This window comes from Manis pentadactyla, chromosome 11, assembly GCF_030020395.1.
Source record: "Manis pentadactyla isolate mManPen7 chromosome 11, mManPen7.hap1, whole genome shotgun sequence".
In the NCBI taxonomy this organism is placed as follows: Eukaryota; Metazoa; Chordata; class Mammalia; order Pholidota; family Manidae; genus Manis; species Manis pentadactyla.
Genome location: NC_080029.1, coordinates 54,935,749 through 54,950,659, shown reverse-complemented (window position 1 = coordinate 54,950,659; position 14,911 = coordinate 54,935,749).

Genomic DNA, 14,911 nt, shown 5'->3' with positions numbered 1-14,911 from the left:
TGATCTGTAATTAGATCCTTTCATTTCCACATGGAGAACACCCTTTAGCATTTCAAGGCAAGCAAGTGGTGATGAACTCCCTTAGCTTTTGTTTCTGGGAAAGTCTTTATCTCCTTTTCATTTTTGAAGGACAGCTTTTTAGGATAAAGTATTCTTTATTGTTAGTGTTTTTTTTCTTTCTTTCAGCCCTTTGAGCATATCAGCACACTCTCTACTGGCCTCAAGGTTTCTGCTGAGCAATTCTGTGATACCCATATCAGGGTTCCCTTATATGTTATGAGCTTCTTTTCTCTTGCTGCTTTCAAAATTCTCTCTTTGTCTTTGGTTTCTGACAGTTTTATTATAATGTGTCTCAATAAAGAGTTCTTTGGGTTGAATGTGGTTATAGATCATGTCTATATTTTTGCCCAGATTTGTAAAGTTTTCAGCTATGACTCCTTTAAATAAGCTTCCTGTCCTTTCTCCCTCTTCTCTTCTTTTGGGATTTTCATAATTTGTATTTTCATCATTTCTTTTGATGATGTCCTATTTGTCATATAGGTTTTTTTGTCTTTTCATTATTTTTTCTGACTGAATAATTACAAATGATGTGTCTTCAAGTTCACAGATACTTTCTTCTGCTTGCCTAAGTCTCATGTTGATACTGACAGTTGCAGTTTTCATTTCATTCACTGTGTTCTTTAACTCCAGAATTTCTGTTTGGTTCTTTTTTCTGATTTCTCTCTGTTGATCTTCTCATTTTGTTCACACACAATTTTCCTGATTTTGTTGCATTTTCTGTGTTCTCTTGTAGCTTACGGAGCTTTCTTAAAATAATTATTCTTAATTCTTTGTCAGGTAATTTGTAGATATTCATTTCTTTGGGATCAGTTACTAAAAAATTATTGTGTTCCTTTGGTGGTGGCATGTTTCTTGATTTTCATGTTATTTGAAGTCTTGCAGTGTTGTCTTTGTATTTGGAGAAGCAGTCACCTCCTGCAGTCTTTTCTGACTGGTTTCAGGAGAAAAATACCATCATCAAACAGCTTACCTACATATTCTAAGGCTTTCTCACTCCTTTTCTATGGATGTACCCATTGTATAGTTCTTATTCTCTCTTGAGAGGAATTCTTTGAATGCTGTCTCTTGATCTGCAAAGTCAGATCAAGTGCTGAGAACCTCCAGTTTGCTTTCACTAAGGTGTGCACTGAAATGCTCAAGTTTGTGTATTTTATTCTAGTTTGTTCTCTGTACATGTGTACTAGCTGTCTGCAAAGGCCCACACTATCCACCCACAGTGGTGCACACAGCCAGCCAGCCACAGAATGGGTAAGGTACACAGAGCACTGGGCATGCCCATGGGCTAGGTGGAGTATCTGCAGACAAAATGTTCCTAGCAGCTCATGGGTTGTCTTCTTGATAGAATCCACAAAGTAGTTAGTAGGATCTAAGTCCCTTTGATGATTTCCAAGCTCTGAATGCTATGCTCTGAGCAGCTTCCAGCCCTTCAGTCATACAGATCACCTCAGCATTCTGGGGGAAGAGGTGTGAGAAAGAAGTAGACCTCCGTAGCAACATCCTCTACATCTGGTGAAGCCAGGTACTTACTCACTATGCTCTCACTTTCCCCCATAGGAAAAATCTCAGGATGAGGGGATCTCTTGGCACTGAACTGTGCCACCTTAGAGGGTCGTGACATGGGTAAAGTGAAACTGTGCTTCTTACCCTCTTCAGTGCATCTATTTTTGGATTTTTATTTTATTCTAGTTTGTTCTCTATTTATTATTTTTTGTTCTAAAGGTGTACTGGAATTCCCAGATTCCCACAAAGGTATTATCATCTGTGGGTGATTGTCCAAATCAATGTTCTATCAGTGTTCTATGGGGGGATGAAAGTAGAAAACCCCTATTCCACCATCTTGATGAATTATCTCCTACCAAGTCTTAACATCACAAGATTGTTGTGAGGCTAAAACTCTATAAAGAAGGTGAAAATTCTTTGTAAACAATTCTACACAAATGTTAATTAGTATTAATAGGCATAAACACTCAAGAAAGTAGTAAGACAGATAATAAAAACACATTGTATTGTTTCTCCCTTTCCACACCTACATCTGAGACACAGGGATGAGACCACATAAGGCCACCAGACTGTGAGGCAGTTTAAGGAAAAAGTCTAGTGATCAACAGTGGTTATAGTTAAGCTGGTACCAGGTATTTTCAAAGCTCTTAACAAGCAATACCTCATTTAATCTATTATCATTCTTTCAACTTTACAGATGAGAAAACTAGGCACAGAGTGGTTACACTGCTCTGGTGAAAGTGTTTAAAGTGTTCAAGATGACTCAGCTAGTAAGAATCAGGCTGCCTGGATTTGAGCTCCTAACCCACCACACAAAGTTGCTTTATTGTAGTAGGCAGAGATAGGCCTGATGGGGCATGGATGAAGGACCAAACACTGTAGTTTCTCTATAAAGAGCTTGTTCAACTGTTCACTTTTCTCAAAATACCCTTGAGTACTTAGGAAGCAAACAGAATCTGCTCACTTGGCAAGCTTTCATATAAGAAGAGAAAGCAGATTTGATGGTAACCCTATGTGGGGCCAGAATAGGGGCCAGAAGAGTTTCCTTTATTTTTCATAATCTGTTAATTTACTCTAGCACAAATAATTGAGTCAACCATTCTCATTTTCCTGAACTTCTTTAAACCATCCTATGGGCTGATTTCAAACAGAAAAGAGAAAGAGAATTCAATATTGAAAAATAAACTGCTCATTCCCCTACTTAAAGAGCAAAAGCCTAGAGTATAGTTAGAGGGAAATGAAAACTGTGAAATCATGCTTACTGTTTTTGAACAGCCATTCCAATTAAAAAGCACCCTGGGATTGGTGCATGTCTGGCCATCACACAAGGCAGACATAAAGAGCTCTGCTGAGAATACCTGTAGAGTCATTTTGGCAAGACCCCTCCTGGAGCCAACTGATCAATAGGTATCCCCTCACCTCTTTTCAGAATATAGCAGGAGTCAAAGACATTGAAAAACAGCAATGACTCCTCACTAAGACCACATTAACCCAAACCACAGCACTGCCAGCCCCAGCTCCTGGGAAGGCAGACCTCCTGGGGGTACATCAGCTTTGGGCAGTGCAATAGGGAAGTTTTGAATTGCTTCAGCTACAGTCTGGGGGTGCACTTTGGGAGCTGCAAGCACAGTCATTTTCTTTACTTTTCAGAGGTCCTTTATGTGGCTCAGTGGGTCATCAGGCACATTTCATGCCCAGGTTTAAACAAAAGGAGCTGGTGTATAAGGGAGGGAGAGACTTCACAAAGGGCCCAGCTTTACATCAAAGCTTAGTCCTCAGGTAAAGGGCTAAATCAAAAGCTTTCAAATAAAGCTAATATGTGAAACTTTGATTTAATAGAAGCTCAAAATTGAAAAATTAGAACTGGAAAAAAATCAAAAGTTAAATATGAAGGGTACAGATCAGAAAAAAAATAAAGGACTATATATAAGGCCACTTAGAAAAACTGACTGCAAATATAAGACATGACTTAGTATCTCCCTCACATTAAGAAGAGATTGAAATTTGCATACTCTCAGACTGTGGAGGGAATAGAATTCCCCTAGCTACATTCTCTGACCTGTTCCTTTCCCTTCTTCATTCTATGTATTATTTATAAACTGTAAGATCTATGTATTGCAATCATGTTCTGGCTCCACAGGGATTAGAAAGCAGTAACTTCTACATTCACTTATTAAGTACTTGAAGTACCCCAACACCACCCAACTTGAAAAATATTAAATACATACAAGGCCTTGATGGAAAGAGAGGGAAGTCTGTATTTTCAATAATTCCAGAACAGAGAGCTCAGTAAATATTTATAAATTTCACTATGATTTGCATGTTCATCTCACATATGTTACCCCACAATGCCACATTTGCTGGGATAGTATTTTGAAATACTGATCTGCAATTATGTTTTCTCCCTGCATTTTTCCTTTTCTTCTCCCCTAATTCAAATCAGCAACCAAACCATGTTCTTTGCTCAAGACAAATATGGAAAAAGGAGGAAAATAGCCTATAATCTTCCTATTATCTTCTAAAGCCTATGCTTTGAAGCTCCATAGAGAAGGTTTAAAGAAAAGGATTCTCAAACAGTCACACTGTATTAGACAGAAACATGAAGGGAAAGTGATTTCCTCTAAGGAAAAAAAACAAGAGTTTCCTCCTGGATGGATAGAAAAGAGAAAGACGGACAGAGACAGAGTTCTGTGGGTCTGCAGAGCACAAAAGAACTTTGCTCTGCTTTCCAACAGGACCAGTCAAGTAAATAGCAAAGCCCCTGAGAAAAAACAGCTGTGTGAAGCAGCGAGGCAAACAGGACCACAGACAGGCTTGCACAAAATTCAGGTTAAGGATCCCAGAGGCTTACCCTCCCTGCACCCTCTGTGACTTGGTTGGCACTATGGCAGACAATGGAGGACTCTCATTCTCTCTCTCTCTCTAGCCTGAGGTGAAGCTCTGCTCTCCTCCCTGCCCCATGAGATACTTTGCCTATACAGGCATACCTTATTTTATTGTGCTTCACAGATACTGCTTTTCTTATACATTGTGTGGAACAAGTCTTTCAGTGCCATTTTCCCAACATTTGTTCTCTTCATGTGTCTATGTCACATTTTGGGAATTCTCACAATATTTCAAACTGTTTCATATTGTTATGGTGATCTGTGATCAGTGCTTTGGTGTTATTATTGTAACTGTTTGGGGGCACCATGAACCTCACCCATATGAGATGGCAAAATTAATCAATAAATGTACGTGTTCTGGCTACTCCACCTACTGGTCATTCCCATCTCTCTGCCTCTCCTTGGTCCTCCCTATTCCCTGAGACACAGCATGGCTGAAATTAGGCCGATTAATCGCCCTACAACACCCTCTAAATGTTCAAGTGAAAGGAAGAGTTGCATGTCTCTCACTTTAAAGCAAAAGCAAGAAATGATTAAACTAAGGGAGGAAGATGCATCAAAAGCTTAGATAAATCAAAAGGTAGGCCTCTTACACCAGACAGCCAAGATGTAAATGTGCAAAGGAAAAGTTCTTGAAGGAAAATACAAGTGCTACTCCAGTGAACACACAAATTATAAGAAAGCAAAATAGCCTGATTGCTGGTAGGAAGAAAGTTAGTGCTCTGGATAGAAGGTCAGACACGCCACAACATTCCCTTAAGCCAAAACCTAATCCAAAGCAAGGCCTTAACTCTCATCAATTCTACCTCTTTAATTCTCAGCCATGTTTGCTCCTAAATAAATAACTTATGTCCTTACAAGTCAAATACACTTGTTATAAATGCTATTCCTGCTGATTCCGTACTCCCAGTCTCCAACTCCTACACCCTCAGCATCTGGGGTAGATGGATTATCTGCCCCAGGATCCTTAAGGGTTAGGTAGGTGAACCTAATGTGGCAAATTTTTACCTCTCAGTGTGTGTATTTGGGATGGAGGTGGATCATGTGATACAAACCCCCCTTTGGAGATTCTTCTCCCTATCAGCACTGATTCTATACAACAGAGAGCTTAGCTACAGGGAAAGGAAACTTGCCCCTGACTATACAACCCTCTCATGGGCTAGAGAAAATGTGTGCTACGCAACTGTCTTTCACAAAATGCCTGGTCAGGTTGGTCAGGGAAGTGGGATCAAACCAAGTCTCCTCTTCCCACTCAAAGCCATCATCTTCCCCAGCTTCACCTCAGTATCTATGATGATGTAGAATGGCATTAAATGAATGAAGAAAATCCTCCCCTACCTGTTCACCACCCCACAAAGGAAGCCCCAGGGGTCCATGTAGGAAGTGGTCCCCTTGTGGCACTGGGTCCTAAGAGAGTAAATTCCTGACTAGGATTCTTCTATCACATTTCATTTTTCATTGTTCAACACATGCCCATTTCCTCAAAGTTTTATAATCACGAAAAATCGTAGGAAAAAAAATATCTGTGGACTCATTAAAAAATTTCTTCATCTTCTCCAAATTATCTTATAATAAATCCTATGCAAAGAATGTATGTTTAACATTGTTAATCCACCATTGATTTCAAAAGGGCTACACATCAGAATACAAAATGGGCTAGCTCAGGTATTTGGTTGTTATTGATTTCTATGATGATAAATAAAAGTATTTTTATATGACAGCACTCAGAGTACCAGACAATTTCAAACCAACACTTTAAAGTCAGAAAAAATCTGATTTGAAGTTAAAACTTACAGGAGAAAAAAACAAGGAAAATCTTCTTTACACATTTTCCAACTTCCTCTCCCCAAGCTTCTACTTTAATTGCAAATACTGCTGTGAGAACTATCAATTGCAGACTTACTTTCTCAAACAAAAACACTTCTAAGCCAAAGTAAAGTGAATGCAAGAGAGGCAAGATAAAAGGTTAGAAACATTTCCTCTAATATTAAGGTCATGTTGAGGACATACTTTCGGAAGCAACTCTTCTCTAAACTTACTTACATCAAGCAACAGAAAAAATGTTTGACTTTGAAGTGCTACAGGCAAAATGCTTCCTCATGTGTATTTTTGCTTGTATGTACGCACACATATCCCACCTTACATACCAGCAAGGATGTGAAACATTTAGGAAAAAGTTCATGCAATACCACAAAATATAATTTAAAAATAGGAATCAATTGGGGGAAAAAGAAACATGCAAGTAAGAAAAATAAAATGAACCCATGAATAAGGAAGGAAGAAGGAAACATAGGAAAGGGGAGAAGGAGGGAGGGAGGCAGGAAGGAAGAAAATTTAACATCTGTTCATTTGCTAGCAATAAGCCCAAAACTGCGAATTATATCAGTCACATCAAGAAGGAAAACATGAACAAGACTATGCTTCTGAGTGTCCACCAGATAAAACTCACCAGTTCCTTAGAAGAAGTGCAACTCTTCCTGATACAAAACACAAAAGTATTTTTCTTGTGGATCTGAATGGTAGTAAACTGTGTGAGGCAGTACACTTGACTCTCCATAGCAACCTTACAGTAAATGTGGCAGTGTGTTCCAACAGTCATATGACTGTTTCTTTAAATACCCTCAAAATAGTCAAGTAATGTAATGTCAAAGCATAAGGTGGCAAAAACAGTTCTACAGGAGACATCAGAGATCGTGTGAGGTTCTGATGCTCTGCTTACCTGGCATGAACCAGCAACTGAATTTTGAAATGGACTGCAAATCTTTTGGCAAACGTGAATATATTTCAACTAAGCTTTCAATACGTGTTGAGCAATAGTAAGCCCCAGACAATGACTCTTTAAAGTACCTAGTTTGTTTTTATTCTAGGTTGCAGGCTAAGTGTAGCTTCCTAATCTTTAACAACCAGCAAAGCCAAAAGTAACTTGTCATCTTCTTATGAAACTGAGGAGCCCAAAGAGGACTTGACTCAAAAGCAATGCTACTTCAGCACAGAGGTAGCCAAAGGAGAGACAAAGGTCCATCCTTCAAGCAGTGCTGATTAAAACTACCTTTGTTTCAATCACTGGGACTAGAATCTCCATAACCAGCTAATCCTAGAACAGAATTAAACTAACACCTTCATTTGTAAGCTTAGAGATAATAAAATCTTCTTAGAAATACAGACACATAAACAAAAAGGAACAATGCTGCCTCTCTAAAATAAACCAAGAAATTGGTACATTTCATCAAAAATTTCTTCGGAAATCAGGAGTATAATATTCATGATTCATTACAACAAATTTGCCAGAGATTCTAATTAAACTGAGGATCATGTTAGGCATCAGTCCTTCAGGAAGGCTGCTCTGAATGCAAATGACAGGAACATCCTTATATGTTCAAACAGCTGACCCTAACACAGCATTGATTACCCTGTACTGTATTTGTCCACTTATTCCCTGCGTCAGTTAGGATGCATTCTACTTGAAATAACAGAGAATTCAATTAATCCAGTTAATTTAATAATAATAGTGATTCAATAATAATAATGAATAGTAACAATTCAAACAACAGGGATTTATTTTTCTCATATAACAGTAAGTCTAGTGGTGAGAGACTGCTGGCACTGGTTCTGTTCAGCGGTATCTCTGGAATTCTCTTGGCCTTTCCCTTATGGTCGGTAGGTGTCTGCTAATGGTTCACATCCATATTAAACACAGGAAGAAGTGGGTAAAACAGAAGAGCCATCAGTGTTTCATTTACCAGAACAATAAAAGTGTTTCCTGGTAAGAAACCTTCCAAGAAAATTTATTTTATCTTATGTTTCATTGACCAGAATTGGGTCCCACAGCCAGCCTGCTTCAAGGAAGGCTGGCAAAGTAGGGGATGACATGACTATAAAGTCTAAGGCCTAGACTCTAAGCCTAGCCTTAGACTGATTGACGATACACCATCTGGCAATGGGCACACTACATACAGGGCAAAGAGGAAGTACAGAATAGATATAAGGTATGGAACAGAAGACTTATCATGTCTAGCTACTTCCTGAATTAGATGTGAGCTTCTTGAGGATAGAGTTGCATCTGTTTGGTTATTTTATTTTGCAGAGCCTGGCACAATGTGTGGCTCATAGCAAATCCTAATTGTTGAATGGTTGAAGGAAAAAAGGAAGAAATTGATGAAAAAAATTAACTTACCAATTGTCCATCACCCTTGTTCACACTTATATAACTATATGAGATAAATATATATGTACATACATTGAACACACTTGCATTCTGAGATAGGAAATATTCTAGTCTAGTCTGTTCCCACTTTAGGCACTCAGTAAATGCAGCTGCTGCTGATGATGATGATCAGTCTCTACAAGACATTTCTCTGCGGAGAATCAGTGCTGCCATCAAAATACAGTAAATATATTAAAAGTAGGTAGATTATTTTCATTGGCTCCATCAAAACACAGAGTTGTCCACTGAACATAATACCAAAGGAAACTTGTCCTTCTAATCCCAAAGAGATATTTATATAATTATCAGTTAGTTCATGTAATCAATCCTTGAAAACTTAGTACTCCCAATAAATTGCTTAGGGAAAACTCCAAACAGAAGAAGTTTCATTTGTCCCTGAAAAAGAAAAGAAGTGTGACTATGAGACACAAAATTTGTGGAAGCAATCCATGAAATGCAAGCCTTGTATTCGATTTAAACAAGAGCTTGTATAGAAGTTAAAGGAGTTTTCTTTATGGATTTAATTAAAATGCTGCATGTGAGACCTTTCCAATCTTAAAGCACTGCAACTGTATTAAGATGCTCCCATCAAAATATTTACATTTAAATATTTTATAATGCCACACTTTAAAATATTAATGATGCCACAAATAATCTGTGATGTTTCTACAGCCTTTTCCATAGAATGTTTTTAAGAAAATAGCATAGTCCAACATGTTGTACCTAGTCAGCTATTTGAAATTCAGCTTAACAAACACACCAGCTAGCCCATTTCTATAATTCTGGTGAAAACTCCTCTAAGAACTTAACTTCTTGCTATTACAAATTGTTCTTACTCTGTTCTAGATAGTGGCACTAGAGGTAAGAAAAAGAACTGTTCTTGTGTCATCAGTGCCACTGCTGACTTTAAATACACTCCTTATCAGAGAGAGAGAGTTATTGAAGGGTTTTATTTAAAATGTGAGAAAGGTGACTATAAAATACAGCAAGTGCACAGGTTAATGCTATTCCATGTGTTCTGCCATGAAGAAATTTTTGAAGAGACCTAACTGCTGTTTGGAATCAGATAATGTTGCAGAATCTGCATTTGTATAAACCACTCTCTTTGTAATTTTTAGATTCATTTCCTAACATTGTCTCCATGAAAACACCAAAGAACTGCTGTTTCTCCATAGCCATGAGTACATCCTTTTTCCTCCTACTGTCTTTCTTTCTTGTTACTGGCCAAAAACAGTCAACTGAGGAAGACATGATTCAAACTCTCATCTCTATAAAAAAGCACAAGCTTGCTGTGATAATAAATATGATGCAGATAATAACGTTGGCAGCGTCACCTTGAAATATGAAAGGTGATTATTCCATTCTTTGTTCCCTAGAGAAAGCTGATTATTAGGGCTAATCACAAAGGAAGTTAATGATTAGAGGAATGACCATCAGGTGACAGAGGCTCTACAAAACCTGCCAACTCCAGAGTAAATCTGCTAAGGGATTTCAGATACATCTGGCTATCAATTTTCTCTGCTCCAAAGAATAATGCCATAATCTTTGGAGAATTTTAAAATACATAGTCCTGCCTTCATGCATAGTTGGTTATAACAGGTTAAAATAGTGATAGTCCTGGATTTGGGATTTAGATAGGAAAGAGAAAGTTATGTGAAGGTATACATTCCTTTTGGCAGGAGATTTTCTAGCTTGCAAATAAAGACTATATAAATTAGTGATGACCTAATGAGAGATACAAATTATGATTGAAATCTCTTCTGGACAATTCAAACCAGTGATAGAACAGGAGGTTATTATCTTTCTGATCTTTCTGAGTCCATACTCAAATGTTGTTTCTAATAACTAACTGAACTAACTTCTTAACCCTTCTGATACTTCTGTCTATAGACTAGGTTTTCTCTTTATTCCTGAAGAAAATGTCCATAAAGATAATTCCTCTTTCCCTTCTTGGAATTCAAAACTTTTATCATACAGCTAACCAACCTGATGATACCAGAGACTGGTATGCACATGTTCCATATTGCAGAAGGAAGTGTCTACTGCATTGCTTTAAAATGCATTTAATCCATCTTTATAATAGGAGGATTTCAAGGTTTTTTTCCACATATTTACATCATTCAAAAAACTGGAAAGATAGGCTTGATTTTTTGAATTATACAATAAAATGCTAAGGTAAAGATAAGACACACCAATACAATAAGATTCATCAACATGTTATTCTGCCCCATTCCAGCTTGACTACTGACCCTTAAGAATAAAAGATATTCCATAGAACATGCATGGTTTCTCTATATTTCAGAAATGTGCATTCTAAAGCCCAAGATCCCACAGCAATCACTATCCAAGCACAAAAGCAGATTGCCTGAAATAACTGGACAGGTTAGCTGAATCAGTCTGTAGGCTTCTGGACAGCTGAATGACATTTTACTTAGTTTTAGGTTGGAGGACCCAAATTTAATGAATAAAAAGCCTTCAAGACAACAGGCACATTTCATTCTTTTCCCAATAGCACAAAACAATTTAATTCAAGAAGTACTTAACAAGAATATACTGTTATAAATGCTGTGGAGAACTTTAGTGAAGTAGAAGACAGCTTTGTATCTGCAGGCAGCTTACAGTTGAGTTGTATGGACAACACATACCTATTCATGAAATTGCCAAAGAAAAATAGCATAAATGTGGTAGGCAGAATTCTAAGACAGCACCCATGATCTGTAACTTCTCTTGTTATTCTTGTGATTATGCTACATTGCATGGCAAAAGAGATTTTGCAGATGTGATTAAGATCACTAATCAGTCAATCTTAAAATAAAGAGATTATCCAAATCAACTTAATGTAATGACATGAGCCTTTTAAAATCAGAAAAGAGTTTAATCTGGCTAGTCCTAGAAGAGAAGGTCAAAAATATTCAGAGTAAGAAAGATTTGACATGCCATTGCTGTCTTGGAGATGGAGAAGGCCATGTAACAAGGAATGTAAACAGTCTCTAGAAGCTGATAGAGACCTCCTGCTGACAGCCAGCAAGGAAACAGGAACCTCAGTCTTACAACCCCAAGGAATTGAACTCTGCCAACAATTGGAATGAACTTGGAAGTCAATTCTTCACCAGTCTCCAAATAAGAACTCTGACTGGCTGATGCCTTGGGTTTGGCCTTGTGATAACTCTAAGCAAAGGACCCCATTAAGACCATCTGGACTTCTGATCTACAGAACTACTAGATAATAAATGGGTGTTTTTTGAGCTGCCAAATTTAAAACAATTTGTTACATAGCAATAGAAATCTAATAATAATGTGTGATTAGTGTCAAATGAGTCATAGAGCTGAGAACTATATGAAGACTTAAAGATGGGAAAGATTAATGTGGCTGGAAGGGATAGTCCCCTCCTTATTTGCTGTAACTATCATGCTTAATATTACCCCTGGGACCTTTGCATATTCTATACTTCTTGCCTCTTGTGACTTTCACTTTCTCTACTCAGCACAAGATCTACCTCTTCACTGAAACCTTCTCTGACATCTCTAGTCAAGAATGCTATCTCTCATCAACAAACTACTGCTGAATTCATGGTTATTTCTGAAAATGTTCCCACTGATTTCATTGTTTCATGTTTTCTCCTCTCTCAGTCCCTAAGCTTTTAAGCTCAATTCTCTCTTTGTATTCTCAAATAATGAAATAAATTATTATTAGGTATTTGTCTAATTAAAAATATGACCTGTCTACTCTGTAGAGAAAGTCTTGAATAAATTCATGGATTTTTTATTCACCTAACTTAAATAAAATTAAAGCTATTTCTTTTTTTCCATCACACTAATTGCTTAACATTTAAGCTTACTTCTTTCTGAACCGTAGTTTTAAAATAACTATGCACAAGTGGTTTTATGTGTTCAGAGTTCACCATATAGTCAACTACACTGAAGACACAGGATGGAAATGCCCTTGTTGTAAAAACTTGCACACTCAGTTGATTCATATCAAGAGTTGAACTATACCAGGGTGCTATTTTTAGCATTGCTACAATTATTTCAGTGGCCTTCTCGGCTTCTCAAAATGTAAAGGCTTTATTAATGCAGAAATCTTATCTTTATATTCTGTTGCTATACTACTGCTCCTGATTGGGGAACAGTCAGTTTATTTATGGTCACCTAAAAACATCATCTGATGCTGAAAAACCTTTTTTCTCTCTCTTTGCTGCAGTTCTGTCCTCAAGTGATTGAGTGTTTTGCTTTTCCCTTCTAGTTCTTCACAACATAAATTATCTGAAGCAAATCAATTGTCTCCAAAAAATGATTATTGCTATAAAGCAGAGAATATTTTAAAAAGCAACAATTAATATTCCTCCAAAAATCTTCAGACATTTAGATGTATGCAATATCAGGACCAACCCTCTTGCAAATGTGTTTTTGCCTCTGAAAAACTTCTACTCATCTCCCAAAAAGCCTTTTTAAAGTGCTCTTCCCTTTTTTTCCATCCTTCAAGACTGTGTTCAGGAAGTTACTGTCACTCTAAAAGAGTTTTCAGTACTTGCCATATTCATTAAGATAAATCATTAAGAACAATAAAAAAACTGGTGACCTCAATGTCATTTTACAGAGGGAAGCCACAGTCAGAAGATTTAGGTTCTAGTTCACATCTTCCAGTTAATAGACAGTGCTGTGTTTTCTACTTCATGATCCCCAAATGCCACATCTCTAAAATGGAGGTAAACATACCTACCCAGAAGAGATCATGGGATGACAGAGAGAATCAAATTATGCCAAATACATTACATTTACTATAAAAGCAGAAAAATGCTTTATGAATTCAATGCATCTACTTATTGGTAAATTAAAATTATAAATTATATCTATTATATGCATAAATAGCAAAGTCTCAAAATCTTATATTTTCCTCGAAATCTAAGCCAAAACTGATTTTGATTTATTAAACATTTATTGACTATGTAAAATGTCTGGCTCAATGTGATTAACCTAAGATATAAGTCCACATCTTGATATAAAATCTATAACAATTAATTATATATTGTGATATATGCTAATGAGCATTCAGCCACTAGGATAATTGCTTCCCATTCATTATGCCCTTTAATCCTCACAACAACCACTACCTTAAAAGGTAGGAATCATTATCCTCATTCTACAGAAAAGGCATCCAAGGTTCAGAGAATGCCAGAGACTTCTCAAAGGCACACAGCTAAGGTACAGGGACTGGGATTCACAGGTAACAGGTACAGGGACTGTGGTCTCCAAAGTCCCTACATTTTGCTACCTCACATACAACTCGAGTACAACAAAGAACAGCATATAACAAAATCAAATGACGCAATACCTTTTATAAGTGCAACGGATCAGAAAAGGGATATGGACCAAGAAAGGAAGGCTTCATGGAAGCAGTGATGGTGAGTTGGAAGTTTGATGTGTAACTTTTAGATTGGTGAATATTTCATGTGGCACTAAGTATTGACTATGCACAGAATGGATACTTTAAAAATACTCATTGAATAAATAAAATGGTGACTTCCCTAGGTATGATACAGAGAATCTAATTTTAGGAGTCTACTTTCTAAGTTCATTGTTTCTATCTGTTCCTTGATTGACAAACTTTCTTCTAGTCCAGTTTACCTGCCCTGCTTAACACTTAGTTTGCATCATCTAGACATACATAGAACCAGACACTCTGAGTTCCTACTGATGTTGTCATCACTCTTACCCATGTTCATACTGAGAATCCACTTGAAAATCAGTCATATAAAAACCCTTTAAATATAGTTCCCTGTTCCTAAAACATTCAGAACATGCAAAATGATTTACTTTAAAAGGAATATTTTCAAAACAAGACTTTGTAAATAATAAAGGGAAATTTCCATCTCAGTAAGTGACAAATAATTAGCTTTTTAATGATCACAGTTATGCTCTTCCATCTGGCAAGCTATTCATTTTGCCCTTTAAATTGAACTAAAAGATCACTGGGCAAGATTTTATTTCCTCATTCTATACTTCTAGTTTTCATTCACTGTATTGTTGAGGGAATCACACAAAATAACAGTTTTATATTTAAGTCTTTGCTAAATATTAAAGTTGGGCAATCAAAATGATTAAAGCCATTTTTTTCTCTGGTTCTCCCAAAACTATCATTCTGCATCAGTCCAGACTCTTCATCTTAGAAGTAATGGAAAATCCAATTCAAACTGGCTTAAACAATAAAGAGGGCTTATTGACTCATGTGACTGGAAGGATCAGAGAAATGGAAGACTTCAGT